The sequence below is a fragment of the Saimiri boliviensis genome, chromosome 19 (assembly GCF_048565385.1).
Source record: "Saimiri boliviensis isolate mSaiBol1 chromosome 19, mSaiBol1.pri, whole genome shotgun sequence".
NCBI classification, from domain to species: Eukaryota; Metazoa; Chordata; class Mammalia; order Primates; family Cebidae; genus Saimiri; species Saimiri boliviensis.
In genome coordinates, this window is record NC_133467.1 from 46462913 (window position 1) to 46478919 (window position 16007).

The 16007-nt window shown below is 46.4% G+C and overlaps 1 long non-coding RNA gene and 2 pseudogenes across 6 annotated transcripts in view; 1 reads left to right on the forward strand and 2 right to left on the reverse strand.

The window, feature by feature from the left end:
• Positions 1-5532, reverse strand: part of LOC141582124 (uncharacterized) — a 41734-nt gene extending 36202 nt beyond the window's left edge. For all 6 annotated transcript variants that reach the window (XR_012514963.1, XR_012514961.1, XR_012514962.1 and 3 more), the window contains exons 1-2: positions 5382-5532; positions 690-960 (exon numbers count right to left, since the gene is read on the reverse strand). This is a non-coding gene — a long non-coding RNA (uncharacterized LOC141582124). The remainder of the gene's footprint in view (positions 1-689; positions 961-5381) is intronic.
• Positions 5533-7247: 1715 nt separating this feature from the next.
• On the forward strand, positions 7248-8841 carry LOC141582195 (Krueppel-like factor 4 pseudogene; annotated as a pseudogene).
• Positions 8842-12845: 4004 nt separating this feature from the next.
• Positions 12846-14814, reverse strand: LOC141582196 (telomeric repeat-binding factor 1 pseudogene; annotated as a pseudogene).
• Positions 14815-16007: the final 1193 nt, after the last annotated feature.

The window sequence follows — 16007 nt, forward strand, 5'->3', positions numbered from 1 at the left end:
TGATGGGTTCCATGGGGTAGTGATCTGACATTTACTCATTATGGTGCCCCTAGCCCAGAGCAGGGCCTGGCACCTAATAGCCACCATGTGAATGCTCAGTGAAAGAAGGTGACCACCACAAGGTCATGAGGAACCAAGAATTCTACTGTGGCCCATCAATTTTAAGTCCTACACAATTCTAGAATGGGAAATGTGAAAGGCCTTCAAAAGTGGCCACTCTCTGAAACCATTATACTGGCAGCTGAGCCATGTTTCCCCATCCTGGACACATCTAGAGGGCACCACCTAAATCCAGACACATCTCCCCACACAGGACAGTTCAGGAGCCTTAGCCTGGGAAATGTGGTGGACAGGGAGGGGGGAATCACGAAAGTTGAAGAGGTGAAAGCAGGTGAAAGGGAACAGCAAGGTGGAAACAGAGAGAGAGATGGGGATGGAGACTGGGGGATGAGAGGGGAAGAGAGAGGAGAGGGACGCAGATCCAGCCACTGAGGAAAAGGCCTGAAGAGAACACTGTCCTCTACTGAAGTCAAATAACTTCCACCTGACCACGCACTGCAGCTCGTGGGTGGCACATGCGGGTCATGCTGCAATGTTTAGGGCCTATGGAATCTTCCCTTCTCATCTGAATCGTAATGGAGAGAGGACTCTCTGACCCCATCCAGCTGGCAGTGCCTCGTGATTTTTACCTGTTAGATCTGGCAGCTCTTCATGTCAGCCCACACCGCATGAGGCTGCTCTTGGTGAACCGAATGGGGAAGATTCTACATCAGTGCCTCGGAGAGTCCACTGGAAGCCCTGGACAGCAGGAGTCAGTGGTGCCCCAGCATGGAGGCCGAGAGCACACAGCACTGAAGCTCCAGACACCCTCAGGAGGACAGTAAAGGACAATGTGCTGGTGAGAGCCTGGGTCAGCAGGAACCTCCGCCTGGGTCTGAACATGATTGGCCTTCATACGAGCTATGACGTAAAAGAGAGAAATCAAGGTTAACATTAAGATTTGGGGCTTGGGGAACTTGAAGGATGGAACTGCCATTTGTTGAGACTGGGAAGACTGAGAAAGGAGCAGATTGAAAGGCGGTGAGGAACTAGAATTGGCTGGGTTTCTGTCATATGCAATCAACAGTCCTGACCAGCCTGGGCAATATAGTAAGACCCTGTCTCTGAAAATAAAAAGTTAGCCAAGCATGGTAGTGCACACGTGCAATCTCAGCTACTCGGGAGGCTGAAGCAGGGAGATTCCTGAGTAGCCAGAGAAGTTTTCACAAAATAAGGAATATTTGGGGCAGATCTTAGTGAACAGGAATTCCATTCTTTCTGTTAGGAAATTAAGAGAGTGTGGGTGTGGTTAGTTAATGATGATTGAACTATCTTTGGAATCTCATCCACTGGTCTATCTGGTCTATTTATATATGTATATTCTATCTGCAGTCTCACTGAGCTTTGCTAGTTTATGTTGCAGTAACAAAAGCCCCCAAATCTTAGCAGCTACACATACAAAGGTCTATTTTCATTGACATTTCCTTTTATGGCAGGTTAACTGTGACTCTATTCTATACAAGCTATTTTATTTGTTAGACAGTGAAAGCTGTGATACTTAGAGAATTGTTGAATGTGGTTCATTCATTCATTTAACAACTATTTATTGAATATCTGTTTCATACCAGGCAAGGTCAGGCACTGAGAATACAGTAGTAAATAAGAAACAAGATCTCTAATTTCCACAAGCTTATTTTGAAAATGAGATTAAACACTTACAAAATAATCATAACAATATTACATTCATAAATAATAAATATTTTAAATTAGAAAAATATAAAATTATTAAAACTAAAATGGCCAGGAGTGATGGCTCACACCTGTAATACCAACACTTTGGGATGCCAAGGTGGGAGGATCATTTGAGCCCTGGAGTTTGAAAACAGTCTGGGCACCATAGGAAGACCCTGTATACAAAAAATAAAAACTGAGCCTGGCATGGTGGTGCATGCCAGCAGCTACTAAGAAGGCTGAGGTAGGAGGACTGCTAGAGCCTGAGAGGTCAAAACGGCAATGAGCCATGATCATACCACTGCACCACTGCACTCCAGCATGGGCGACAGAGCGAAACCTTGTCTCAAGAAAGCAAAGAGAAGAAGATATGTTCAAACTATATGCAGGAGAAAAAAGAAGGAAGAAAGAAGAAAAGAGGAAGAAGAAGAAGAAGAAGAAGAAGAAGAAGAAGAAGAAGAAGAAGAAGAAGAAGAAGAAGAAGAAGAAGAAAGGAGAAAGAAGAAGAAGAAGAAGAAGAAGAAGAAGAAGAAGAAGAAGAAGAAGAAGAAGAAGAAGAAGAAAGAAGAAGAAAGAAGAAGAAGGAGGAGAAGGAGGAGAAGGAGGAGAAGGAGGAGAAGAAAAGAAGAAGAAGAAGAAGAGGAAGAAGAAGAAGAAGAGGAAGAAAGAGGGGAGAAAGAAGAAGAAGAAGAAGAAGAAGAAAAAGAAACAATTTCATTGATGTAGTCCTGAAACTATTATGTAGAATACTATTGTCTACATTACATCACGTCAGTCCTTTAATGGCTTAACAATTAGATATGATCCATAAAATTTTCCTGGTAATTAGGTATACTTAAGAACAATTAAGTATAGAGTTACTGCCTTGACAGGAAGATGGTAAAATTTTTTAAAAGACAAATAAATAAATAAAATAATAAAACCTGTAGCTCTGTGAATCTCAAATAACATCTAATTGAAGTCAGTGAACATCTAGCAATCATTCTGAACACATAATTCTCTTAATACATGTTGCCTAAACTCCCAACAGATCTGACTTACCAACACCTGTATGTAGCCAAAAATTGACAATCATTTATAAATTATCACCTCTGACTCCATCTTCTCTACCCACTTAAAAACATTTTACATCTTTATTTATGATTTTTTGTAGCGATGGGATCTCACTATGCTGCTCAGGTTGGTCCAGAAACAGACCCACACTGATTTCATAAATCAGATGATCATACAGCCATCTGATTTATGAAAAAAAGTGCCACACAGTCCAGAAGGACAAGGATGTTCCGTTCAATATATGGTGCTACATTAAACAGTCACATCCATGTATTTTTAGTAGAGATGGCTATTTTTTAGTAGAGTAAAAAGTGAATCATGGCTGGGTGGGGTGGCTCACACCTGTAATCCCAGCACTGTGGGAGGCTGAAGTGGGCAGACTACTTGAGCCCAAGAGTTTGAGACTAACCTGGGAAAATGTTGAATGCCCATCTCTACAAAAAAACAAAACAAAACAAAACAAAAAAACAAAACAAAACAAAACAAAACAAAAAAAAACACAAAAATTAGCCAGGCATGGTAGCACATGCCTATGGTCTCAGGTACTCAAGAGGGTAAGGTGGGAGGATCGCTTGATCCAGGAGATGAAAGTTGCAGTGAGCTGAGATTATGCCACCACACTCTAGCCTGGGAAATAGAGTGAAAGTCTGTCTGAAAAAAAAAAAAAAAAAAAAAGCATAAACTAAAATAAAATTGCTATGAGGTTAACACAGAAAAAAATGTGTTCATATTCTTAGGTTAGGCATTGATTAACAGGACACAAAAAGCAGTCACCATAAAGGAAAAGATTGATCAAGTATAATTTCATTAAAATTAAGAAACTCAGGCTGGGTACACTGGCTCATGCCTGTAATCCCTACACTTTGGGAGGCCAAGGCAGGTGTATCACTTGATCCCAGGAATTCCAGACCAGCCTATGTAACATGTTAAAACCCCATCTCTACTAAAAATACAAAAAGAGCTGAGCATAATGGTGCTCCCCTGCAGATCCCAGCTACTTGGGGGCTCAGGCAGGAGGATCACCAGAGCCTTGGGAGGTCGAGATTGCAATGAGCTGTAATTGTGCCATTGCACTCCAGCCTGGACAACAGAGTGAGATCCTGTCTAAAAAAGAAAAAAAAAAATAGAGAATCTCCATTCATTTAAAAACACCATTAAAAGAGTGAAAAGGCAAGCTACAGTTTGAAAAAAGAGAAATGCAATATGTATATATCTTAGAAAGGACACATAACCAGAATAAAGTGTTACAAATCAACAGAAAAACAAGCATATCCTGAAAACAGGATACAGAGATTTAACAGGCACTTCACAAAAGAGGACATATAAATGGTAGTAAAAAATACTCAACCTCAATACCAGGAAAAGGCAAAATGAAACCACACTGATACATTACTGCACCTCTACTCCAATGGCAAAATAACTTTCAACTGACAAGCATCAGCAAGGATGTGGGATAAGCAGAATATTCCCTGATAAGTTTTACAACCACTTTGGGAAAATGTTCAACAATATCTGATACCTCTAAAACCAACAACGTGACTCTTACATATATACCCCAATCTAGCAATGTTCTATTTCTTCATCTGTGGTGAATTTTACTTAGTATAAATTTATTACCTGTACTTTTTTTTTTTTTTTTTTTTTTTTTAGGTTCTCCCTCTGCCATCCAGGCCTGCGTGCACTGGCAAGATCACTGCTCACTGTAATCTCAGCCTCCCAGGCTCTGATAGATCCTCCCATCTCAGCCTCCCAGGTAGCTAGGGACACACCACCACAGACAGCTAATTTTTGTATTTTCAGTAGAGATGGGGTTTTGCCATGTTGCCCAGGCTGGTCTGGAACTCCTGGGCTCCAGTGGTCTGCCCACCTTGGCCTTCCAAAGCGCTGGGATTACACGTGTGATCCACTGCCCCCCCACCTGGACATTTCAAATTGTCAACTTCTTCCACAGACTTCTGTAACTTTTCAAAGACTTCTTTGACACAAAGTTCTCAGAAATCTTAAAGCTAGCATTTTAGAATAGAAAACCGAGCTGCTGGTTCACAGGTGAAATTTTACCAATAAAATTTAACAACAAAAGAAAGCTACTAACGCGTGTCAGCTCAGAACAAAGCTTTAAAACGACCAGCAGATCACTTTAACGTCCTCGAGCACTGGGAGTCATTCCTTCGGGTGAGCAACACTGTACCCCAAAGAAATGATAGCACTTCAAGAAAAGACTTCCTGTGGAAAGCAGCTTTACCAGCAAAAAAAAAAAAAAAAAAAAAAGGAAAGCGAGGACACCGCTCCAAAAGTCTTGCTGCGCTTCGGTGAAAGGACGCCCGGTGAGATCATCTGAGAAGCCCCAAAGACCCGCTCCCGCCAGCGGGATTCCTCCCGGCGCCCCGAGAGGAGGGCTGCGGCGGCCGCGGGGAGAGGAACCCGGCGCAGGGACTCCAACCCGGCGGCCGCCCCGGCCGGCTCGCCCAGCAAACGCTGCGGAGGCCCCCGCGCGCGTCAACCCAGCTGCGCGCCGGGGTCCCGAACTCCCCGCCCGCGGCCTGGCGCGGCGCCCTCACCTCACAAACGCTGGTGGACTTCCCGGCAAACCTCCACTTCCCACAGGCATGGCGGCCGCCACGCCCCGCGCCTCCGCCCTCCGCAGCCCGCCCGCCTGTCCTGCGTTTCCAGAAGCGCCGCACTCACTGAGCGGCTCCCAGCGGCGGCGCCACCCTCCCCTCCCCTCCCCCGCCCTCCCCTCCCCTCCCCCGCCCTCCCCTCCCCTCCCCTGCCCTCCCCAGCCCTCCCCAGCCCTCCCCAGCCCTCCCCTGCCCTCCCCAGCCCTCCCCTGCCCTCCCCAGCCCTCCCCTGCCCTCCCCAGCCCTCCCCAGCCCTCCCCTGCCCTCCCCTCCCCTCCCCAACCCTCCCCTGCCCTCCCCTCCCCTCCCCAGCCCTCCCGATCCCTCCCCTCCCTTGCCCTTCCCCGCCCTCCTCTCCCCTGCCCTTCCCAGCCCCAGCCCCTCCCCGCTACCGCACCCACCGCGCTCCTCCCCTCCCCTCCCCGCCCCTCCCCTGCCCTTCCCCTCCCCCGCCACCGCCCCCACCCCGCCCCTCCCATCCCCGCCCCGCCCCCACTCCGCCCCGCCCCGCCCCACCACGCCCTTCCCCGCCCCTCCCCTCCGGCACCCCCGCTGTCTCAGCCACCGCCCACCGCCCCCCTGCGGCCGCTTGGTCCTCCGCTCCGGCCCCTCCTCCGAGAGCCCCAGGCGCAGGCGCAGCGGGGCCTTAAAGGGGCCGCCACCTCCACGGCACAGCCGGGTTAGGCCAGAGTGGGCAGCAGCTGGAGCCGAGTCCCAGGAACAGCTGCGCTCCCAGAACGGGAGAGATCCACTCGAAGGTTGTGGGTTCCAATAGAGCAGAAGATGAAGAACAGAGGAATTAAAAGTGAGAATCCCTCCTCAGAGGGTGCCTGGGCCGTGTTCCTTGGCAGTTCGGGGGTATTTGCAGTATTGATCTGAAATGCTGCAGCTCCACGGGACGGGACGAGCTTTAGGATGCGGTCCTTGTCTTCTGCCTTAGACGCGCCCTCGGGGGCCGCCTCGGTTTCCGGCCCCGTCCATTGGCCACCTGCCCTGTCATTGCTTTGAGGGAAGAGGAAACAATTTTCAACATTGAAACTTGCCAGGGTGTCTAAGAACCTGTCTGTAGATGAGCTGCCTAAAGATCACCGGGGAAGACTTTTTTAATGCAGATTTTCTGTTGCAAGAATTTATAATTCTCTAAATCTACCTTAAGGCCCGGAAAGAATCAAGAAAGCCTAAGGAATCTGCACATATTAAGAGTTTTTCCAAGTTTCCCAGAGAGAAGGAGCGGGCGCGTGGGGAGCAGAGGCCGTGGCAGGCAGCGGAGGCACCAGGAGCCGCCGAGTGACCTCGCCGCCCCTCCGGTCCCCTCCCCACCCACAGGCCCATGACCCGCGCCTGTGGCCTCTGCGCACCCAGACTCCGTGCATCCAGACTCCAGCTCCCCAGACTCCGTGCCCTGCAGCACCCACCAGTTCTCCGCCGTGGCAGCCTCACCGAGTGGCACCTCCTGCCCACTGCCCTGGCCACAGCCCCTGCGCCCACGGCAGCAACCCAGGTGACCATGATAGTGGTGGAGGACGCTGGTGAGTGGAAGAGAGGGCAGCCCGGCCACCGGGCCTACTTTCTTGCCTTGCTGATTGTCTATTTTTATAAGATTGTCTACTTTTCTAAGAGCTTTGTAAACAAAGAAACTTTTTAAAAAGGATGACTCTAATTTATATTTAATCTAAAGAAGAAGGACGTCAGGCAACTTGGGGGTTTGGGTTTTGGCTTCGTTTCTAAGTCTTCTCTTCGTTGACTTTGGGGCTCAGGTGCCCCAGATGCTTCGGGCTCCCGAGGACCTTCTGGGCCCTCACATTCATGCGGCAGCCACCTGGGGGGTCTAACAGGGCTGTCAGCGAGGCGCTGCTCCCACCTTTCTCCACGTTGGCGTCTGGCCGGGCGGGAAGGGAGAGGACACTGTGTTAAGCAGGTGCTCCAAATAACCCGATTAGCCGCTGGCAGGAGGAGCTCTCCCACATGAAGGACTTCCCCCAATGCTTCCTGGCCACGCCGGGACCTAGTGGTGGCGACCGTGGCCACAGACCTGCCGGAGCCACTGCAGCTTGCAGCCGTAGCAACCTGGCCCCCCTGCCCCGGAGAGAGACCGAGGAGCCTAACGATCTCCTGGACCTGGGCCTTGTTCTCTCCAATTCGCTGTCCATCAGCAGTCGGTGGCCGCCACTGTACCCTTGTCAGCATCCGCGTTTTCCTCGTCGTTCCCGTCGAGCAGCGGCCCTGCCAGCGCACCCTCCACCTGCAGCTTCGGCTGTCCGATGCCGGCGGGGCGACCCAGACGTGGGGACCCCACGGGCGGAGGCCTCCTCTGTGGCAGAAAGTCCGCTCCCCCTCCGACGGCTTCCTTCGACCTGGAGGACATCCACAACATGAGCCCCTCTGGCGGCTCTGCGGCGGACCTGCTGCAGCCGCAGTTGGAGCCGGGGTCCACTCCACCGCTGCAGCTGCAGCTGCCAGCTGTTGGGGTGACTGGCAAGTTCGTGCTGAAGGCGTCACTGAGCGCCCCCGGGCAGCGAGTACACAGCCAGTTGTCATCAGCGGCAGCGAAGACGGCCCTGACAGCAGCCACCTGGTGGTGGTGGTGGCGGCCCCCACAACGGCGGCCCGCAGCGCCCGTACCCCCAGATCAAGCAGGAGGAGTCTCCTCGTGCACCCACTCAGGCGCTGGACCCCTCCCAGCCATGGCCACGGCGGGCTGCACACGACGTCCCCCTGGGGCGGCAGCCCCCGACCCCTGGGACCTGAGGAACTGCTGAGCAGCAGGGACTGTCACCCTGCCTGCCACTTCCCCGGCTTCCATCCCCACCCAGGGCCCGATTACCCATCCTTCCTGCCTGACCAGACTCAGCCGCAAGTCCGCCGCTCCATGACCAAGAGCTCAAGCCGCCGGGTTCCTGCCTGCCGAGGAGCCCAGGCCAAACAGGGGAAGACGATCGTGTCCCAGAAAAGGACCGCCACCCACACAAAGAGTTCCCATCCCAAGGCACACCTGCGAACCCACACAGGTGAGAAACCTTACCACGGTGACTGCCAGGGCTGTGGATGGAAATTCGTCTGCTCAGATGAACTGACCAGGCACTACGGTAAACACACTGGGCAACGCCCGTTCCGGTGCCAGAAATGCCACCGAGCATTTTCCAGGTCAGACCACCTCGCCTTGCACATGAAGAGGCATTTTAAATCCCAGACAGTGGATATGACCCACACTGCCAAGGGAGAATTCAGGTTTTTGTTTGTTTCTTTACCTTTTCACCTGGTCTTCCCGATGAGGGGCGGAGCCCAGCCAGAAAGCACTACATTCATGGTCAGGTTCCCAGCTGAGTCAACTTGTGAGTGGATAATCAGGAAAAACGAGGAATCCAAGAGACAAAAATCAAAGAATCGATGGCGTCTGTGACTGGATCTTCTATCATTCCAATTCTAAATCCAACTTGAATATTCCTGGACTTACAAAATGCAAGGGGGTGATTACCCCCTTTCTCTAAGCAAAGTGTAAAAAGGAATCAAGCCCCTTCTTCCGGGCCAAGAGAATTTTGAGCGTTAGCTGTCTCTTGGTCACTGGCAACAAAGAACTCCTGATTCTATCTCAGAGTGTGGCACTTTCCTTACAACTCGCTTGGTTACAACATTAGCAGTGTGAAAACAGACTAACGCCTGCACACATAGGTCTAAGTTAAATGAAAATTGACGGAAGAAGCAATGTCACATGAACAGTAAGCATAAGGGGGTTGAAAGCATTATATTGCTACCGGTTATATTACTACCAGTAAAGAAGAGATTTTCAAATGAAATGTATTACCAGAGATTAAAAAAAGAGAGAGAGAGACATTTCACAATAACAAAAGCATCAATCCAACAAAAAGACATGCAGTCAGAAATCCGCCCAATAGCTTAACTTCAGAGTTCACAAAGAAATGGATAAAATTACAGAGAGAAACGGCGAATTCTATGAGCATGATTAGATATGTTAAAACTTTAGCAATAAATTTAAAAACTATAGAAAATTCCAACAAAGAACTAGAAAAACAAAAACATTAACCACACAGACTTTATGTATATAAATACATATGAACATCAGTGAAAAAATATATATTGTCTCAAGTGTGAATTATACATTTACCAAGAGAAACTATATCTCAGGCCATCAAACAATACATTTGAAAATATTGAAATCATACAAGACGTATTTTCAGACCATATGAAAACGCATTAGAAATTGGTAGCAATAAGGTGATCCTGTGGACTGAATGTTTTGGTCATTCCCTAAGTTCATATATTGAAACCTAATCCCTAAAGTGATGGTGTTTGGAGGTGGAGCCTTTAAGAGGTGATTAAGTCATGAGGGCAGATCCCTTATTAATTAGGTTACTGTTCTTATAAAAGGGACTTCATTCAGGTCCTTTGCCCCTTCCACCATGTAAGAACACTGAGAAAAGACACCATTTGTGAATCTGGAAACACCTGAATCACACACTCATTCCGCTATTGTCTTGACCTTGGACTTCCCAGGCTCTGGAATTGTGAGAAATCGATTTCTTTTGTTTATAATCCACACAGACTATGGTATTCTGTTACAACAGCCGAAATGGACTAAGATACATGATTGTAAAAATACCAAGTATTTAGAAATTAAACATCAAAACTCTAAATGACAATTTTGTCAAAGTAGAAATCACAAGAGAAATTAGGAAATCCTCTAAACTGAAGGATATTAAAGTAAAATAAATCAGAATCTATGGGGTGCAGCTGAAATAATAGAGAAAAAATGACATTTTTAAGTACCTCTATTAGAAAAGAAGAAGATGTCAAATTAGTAACTTAGCTTCTGCCATAAGAAATGAAAAGGAACATGCAGAGGAAGGAAATAATAATGAAACTGAAGTCAATTACTTAGAAAGATAAATAAAATTAACAAATCCTAAACTTGCTTGTACGGGAAAATAATCAGTAAATTTTATAAAACCCTAACTAGATTCATCAAGACAAAAAGATACAAATTAACAATAACAGGAATAAAAGAACATCAGACCACTGTGACCTTCAGGTCAAGAAAAGGAATATTAATAATTTTATGCCAATAAGCTTGACATCCAAATGAACAATTTCCTTGAGAGAGAAAATTCATGAAAACTGATCTAAGAAGAAATAGAAAATGTGACCAGCCATATATAAATTGTAGAAATTGAATTTGTAATTGAAATCCTTCCCATAGAGAATACAGAAGGTCCAGAAGGCTTTGCTGATGAATTATATGAAACACACAGTTGAAAATAGCATCAATTTTACACACACCTTTTTAGAAATTAAAGGATGCAACTCTTTTCAACTGGATTTATGAGGCCAACATTACTCAGATTAAAAAAAGAAAATGCAGACAACAAAATTAGAAGAAAAAAGAACCAAGAACAATGATTTCTCTCGAACAAAGACCAAAAATTCAGTGCAAGAAGTTAATAAATTCAAATACAAATTTAAAAAAAATATGTCACTCCAGATTGGTTTATGGGGAAGTGTTTGATTCAAATAAACTGCAAATTAAATAACACAACTCAATTAATACAATAAAAACAGGCCGGGTGCAGAGGCTCACTCCTGTAATCCCAGCATTTTGGGATGCCAAGGTGGGTGGGTCACTTGAGGTCAGGAGTTCCAGACCAGCCTGGCCAACATGGCGAAATCCTCTCTCTACTAAAAATACAAAATTAGTCGGGCATGGTGGTGGAAGCCTGCAATCCCATGTACTCAGGAGGTTGAGGCAGGAGATCTTTTGAACCCAGGAGGCAGAGGTTGCAGTGAGCCAACATCACGTCATTGCATTCTACCTGGGCAACAAGAGCAAAGCTCTGTCTCAAAATAAAAATTAGCAAAGTAATACCATGTTCAGGCATCAATTTTTTAATAGTGTGTATAATTTCTACACTAAAGTCTACAAGCACTACCGACAGAAAGTAAAGAAGATCAAAATTAACAGAGAAATTGCGTATTCAAGAAGTGGAATATCCAGTGTTATTACTTCTCCAAGACTGAGCTACTAAATTAAGTGCATTTTCAATTAAGACACCAGTGAGCTTTAAAGGAAATGTTAAAAGAAATTGGCAAGCTGAAGCTACCATTTCTATGAAAATATAAATAAGTTTGAATAGCTGAAATAATTTTAAAAAGAAGGAATTTGGAGGATGCATATTGAGTAATTTCAAGATTTACTATAAACCTCTAATAATAAAAAGCAGTGCGACATTGTTATAAAATAGGCTTAAATCAATGGAATAGAATAAAAAGCCCATCAATAGACCCACACAGACGCGGCCGATCCCAACCGTGACATGGGGTAGGGGCGCCCTCTTGTGTTCAGACGCCTTTCCTGCTGCCGGGAGCCCAGGGAGACCCAGGGGAGGTCTCGGCTGAGCAGGTGAGGATGGAGCTAAGGGCCACCGTTCTTAGCCCTGTGGCCACAGGGGGGCGTCGCCGCGCAGCTGTCAGATTCTTCTTTTAAAAAATTATCCATGTTTCTGATTATATATAGTATATAATAAGATAAATTCAGGAACCATGGGAAAGTAACGTATAAAACCTTAATAGGAAGTAAAATACAGATTACAACACACTTCCATTTGATTTTTATGCAAATGCTTTATTATTCCAATATTTTTACTCACTTGCTAAATAAAGCACACAAGTCAATATGCTCAATAATTCTGTGAGTTTAAATCTTTAAAAAATGCAATGTTAGTGAAAAACCAAAACTGCTTAGTAAGGTATGTATGGCCTTGTTTATTACCTATCATAGACGTCAAGGTGCTCATAGTCAATAGCTATTTAAACTTTACACAATATTATTTTTGGCCCGATATTGATATGTTAAATGAATGTATCAGAGAATCTTATATTTATGGCATCAGGTTATATTATGTTTATGGCATCAGGCTATACAGATCTATTCAAAACCATTTTTGTCAAAGTTTAAACACTGGAACAAAAGTCAAATTGTTTCCAAGTGAGACGCAAAATGACTCTTGCTAATAGTACAGATTTTGTTTCATGGGTAATAATAAAATTTATTTTTATTTTAGATTCAGGGAGCACATGGCAGGCTTGTTAGCTGGGTACACTGCACTGCTGAGGTGTGGGGCACAGATGATCCATTGCCCAGGTAGTGAGCAGAGCACCCGGTAGGCAGTTTTCAGCTCTCACTCCCACCCTCCCTTCCCAGTGTCTATCGTTCACTTGTGTCCTTGGGTATTACTGTGTTCACGTTTTTTTTTCTTTACATGAAACCATTGAAAGCAAAAGAATGTTACTTATAGGTTACTTTGTACATTTATCATTCTATTAATACATGTCTTAAGTAATTAAGTAGCATATTAAGGCCATAAACCAAGTCATTTTCTCATACCAAAGGACTATTGTTATTCAATCATCTAGCAAATTCATTTTAATGGGTTACGTTACAGGGTTGAGGTCAGCCTACAGATACAAAATAGGTTAATTAAATTTTTTTATATCAGCTTTTAATTTTTTCATTGGAACAGGATTTGTGCGTGGGAATGCTAATGTAGCAGGCTTCGACAAATTTACAGTTTATCAAAATCAAGTTCTTAAAGAATACGATAGCATATACTTTAACTCTTATAGTACAAACCCTCATATTAATTGATGGTCACAGAAAAATACTGTAACAATGTAAAGTTTTAAAATACATCAATGATGCAAGTTTCAAACAAAACGTAGCAACCAAAATACTTAATTGTCCTTTCACCAAGCTTTTACAAACACAATCAGTCTTCACTGTCTGAGCAAATCCATTTTAGTTTCTTCATTGTGCCTTTTAACATGACATTTGTCAGGTTGTTGAATTTATACTGCAACAGTACTTTAGATGTTACCCTCACGAAATTTCCTCACTCCAGAGCTTAAATTCTTGTCTTCTTCCCAAAGCCACATCTGTCTTTTTCTAGCTCAGTGCTTTCCAGGAGTCACCAGCTGACCCTTTGAAACAGGTATCGTACTTTCACTGGCTCTTCTGCTTTCTTTTTTCTTTCTTGCACTTTGAAGAGTTCCTACTCTTCTTTCTTTCTTATTAAGGTCTTGTTGTTGGGTTCCATGTTTCAACTTAGATAAGCAAAGATTCTTGTGAGACCTTTTTCTTGTATCCAAATTAGCTTCGGTTTCCATTTCAGCATCATTACCATTGGGTTTCTCTTGAGAAGTTATTGTTCTTGCTCTTTTACTTTCTATGCTTTTGCGGCTGCCTTCATTAGAAAGGTGGATGATTTTTCACTTAGCACATAATTCACATAACTCTTCATTTACTCCATGGAATGAAATGTATCTTTCTGAGAGATTATCATAAGCAATTTCCTTTTTAAAGGCATATAAGAATTTGGATCACCAAATATTCTTTTTTTTTTTTTTTTTTTTTTTTTGAGACTGAGTTTCGCTCTTGTTACCCAGGCTGGAGTGCAATGTGCAATGGCGCGATCTCGGCTCACCGCAACCTCCGCCTCCTGGGTTCAGGCAATTCTCCTGCCTCAGCCTCCTGAGTAGCTGGGATTACAGGCACGTGCCACCACGCCCAGCTAATTTTTTTCTTTTTTGTATTTTTAGTAGAGACGGGGTTTCACCATGTTGACCAGGATGGTCTCGATCTCTTGACCTCGTGATCCACCCGCCTCGGCCTCCCAAAGTGCTAGGATTACAGGCGTGAGCCACCGCGCCCAGCCCACCAAATATTCTTTCAAAGACTTCTGCTTCTTTAAAGTTGCCATTTTCCATACAAACAGCGACAGCCTGAATTTCGATTAAATTCTCTTATTTCTTCGTGAAGTTTGTCCTGTTCCTTTTCCACTGAACCCCAGATCATCAGGGCTGTTCCAAGGGTGTCATTCGTTCATCATTTTCAAACTGTGCATCCAGGTTTTTTCCTGCTGCAATTCGTATCAAAAACTGACCTATGTGCGCAGTTCTCAATGGATAAGCGGTTGGACTGGGTGGTCCGTGAAGAACAGCCTCGGTGCTGCCGTGGGCGAGAGTCCTCGGAGCGGCTGAGAAAACAGAGCATGCAGCCGGCAGCCACGGCCTTGGCCTCGGCCACAAAGCCGGGTCCTTCCCCTGGGCGCCCCCAGCCGCGCCTGGCACCGAGCGGCCCCTCTCCGTGTCGCCCCGTTTCTGCCCGGCAGCTCCCCCATCCGCACGGCCGCGGGCCGCGCTCGGATTCTGCGGAGCAGCGGAGGGAGGAGCGGGGGTGGGTCAGGCAGAGACCCGGAGCCGGGCTGGGCATCGGCGGGGTGAAGCGGCCTCTGGCAGCCGGGGACCCCACCCGCGGGAGGAGCGGGAAGCTCTGGAGCCGCCCCTGAGGTTTCTGTCTCCTCATCCCCTCTCCAGCCCTCCGGGCCCACCCTCCAGAAACCCGGAAAGAAGAAACGTTTTCTTCTGCTCCTTCTTCCTTTTCAGCGCTCCTGCTTCCTGTGACAGCAGTGACACGTGCGCAACTTCTTCCCGGGAAGGGCGCCCGAGGCGTGATCACGCGCTCATTTCTGGCAGAGGAACTGGGGTGTGGGGAGGGCGGAGACCATGGTGAAAAGTCCCTGTCGTGGGCAAGGCCCTCTCCGGTGACCGCCCAGTTTACCCAGGTGTGGCTGTGCGGTGGGGCCAGACCGAGGCCCGCCCAGGCATCACGGTTTATCCAGCACCCCAGGTGTCCATACCTCAGAGCCTCTGCACAGCCACTCCCCTGCCTGAAACTCATCTCCAGGGCTCCCTTCCCCGCCCCCCGCCCCACGTTCTCCTCATGCCCACCGGAGCCTGTCTCTGCACTGCCCACTTGGCATCTCCCATCCCCCTCACCCCACCCTGCTTTGTTTTTGTTCGCAACCCTTTTACTAACATTTAAGAATTCTTTACTTATTTGTTTTGAGAGACAGGGTTGTGCTGTTACCCAGGCCGGAATGCGGTGCTGCAATCTTGGCTCACCATAGCCTCAAACTCCTGGGCTCAAGTGATCCTCCCACCTCAGCCTCCGAAGTAGCTGGGACTACAGGTGTGTGCCATCACACTCGGCTAGTTTTGTATTTACTTTTGGTACAAACGGAGTCTTGATATGTTTCCCAAACTGTTCTCAAACTTCTGGCCTCAAGTGGTCCTCCCGCTTCAGCCTCCCAAAGTGCTGGGATTACATACATTTGTGCCCAGCTATGAATGTGTTTATTTTAATTGCTTATACTCTTTCTGTCCTCTAGCATACATGCTTTATGAGGACAAGGACAGTGATTTTGATTGTTCACAGCTGCCTCGAACAGTGACTGTTACTTTAAATATACTTGTTGAGTGAATAAATGAATGAATGAATGCACACATAGACTCATACACCATTGCCCACAGACAAAAAGATGTTGTCACACATATTGACACACATGCTTACTCAGACACTCTCGACACAATGACACATCCACACACAACTGACATTCTCATGCACATGCTCTTGAATGCTTTGAAAGGCCTGATCTATTTTTTTTTCTTCTCTCTCTCACTTTTTTTTTTTTTTTTTGAAACATGGTCTTGCTGTGT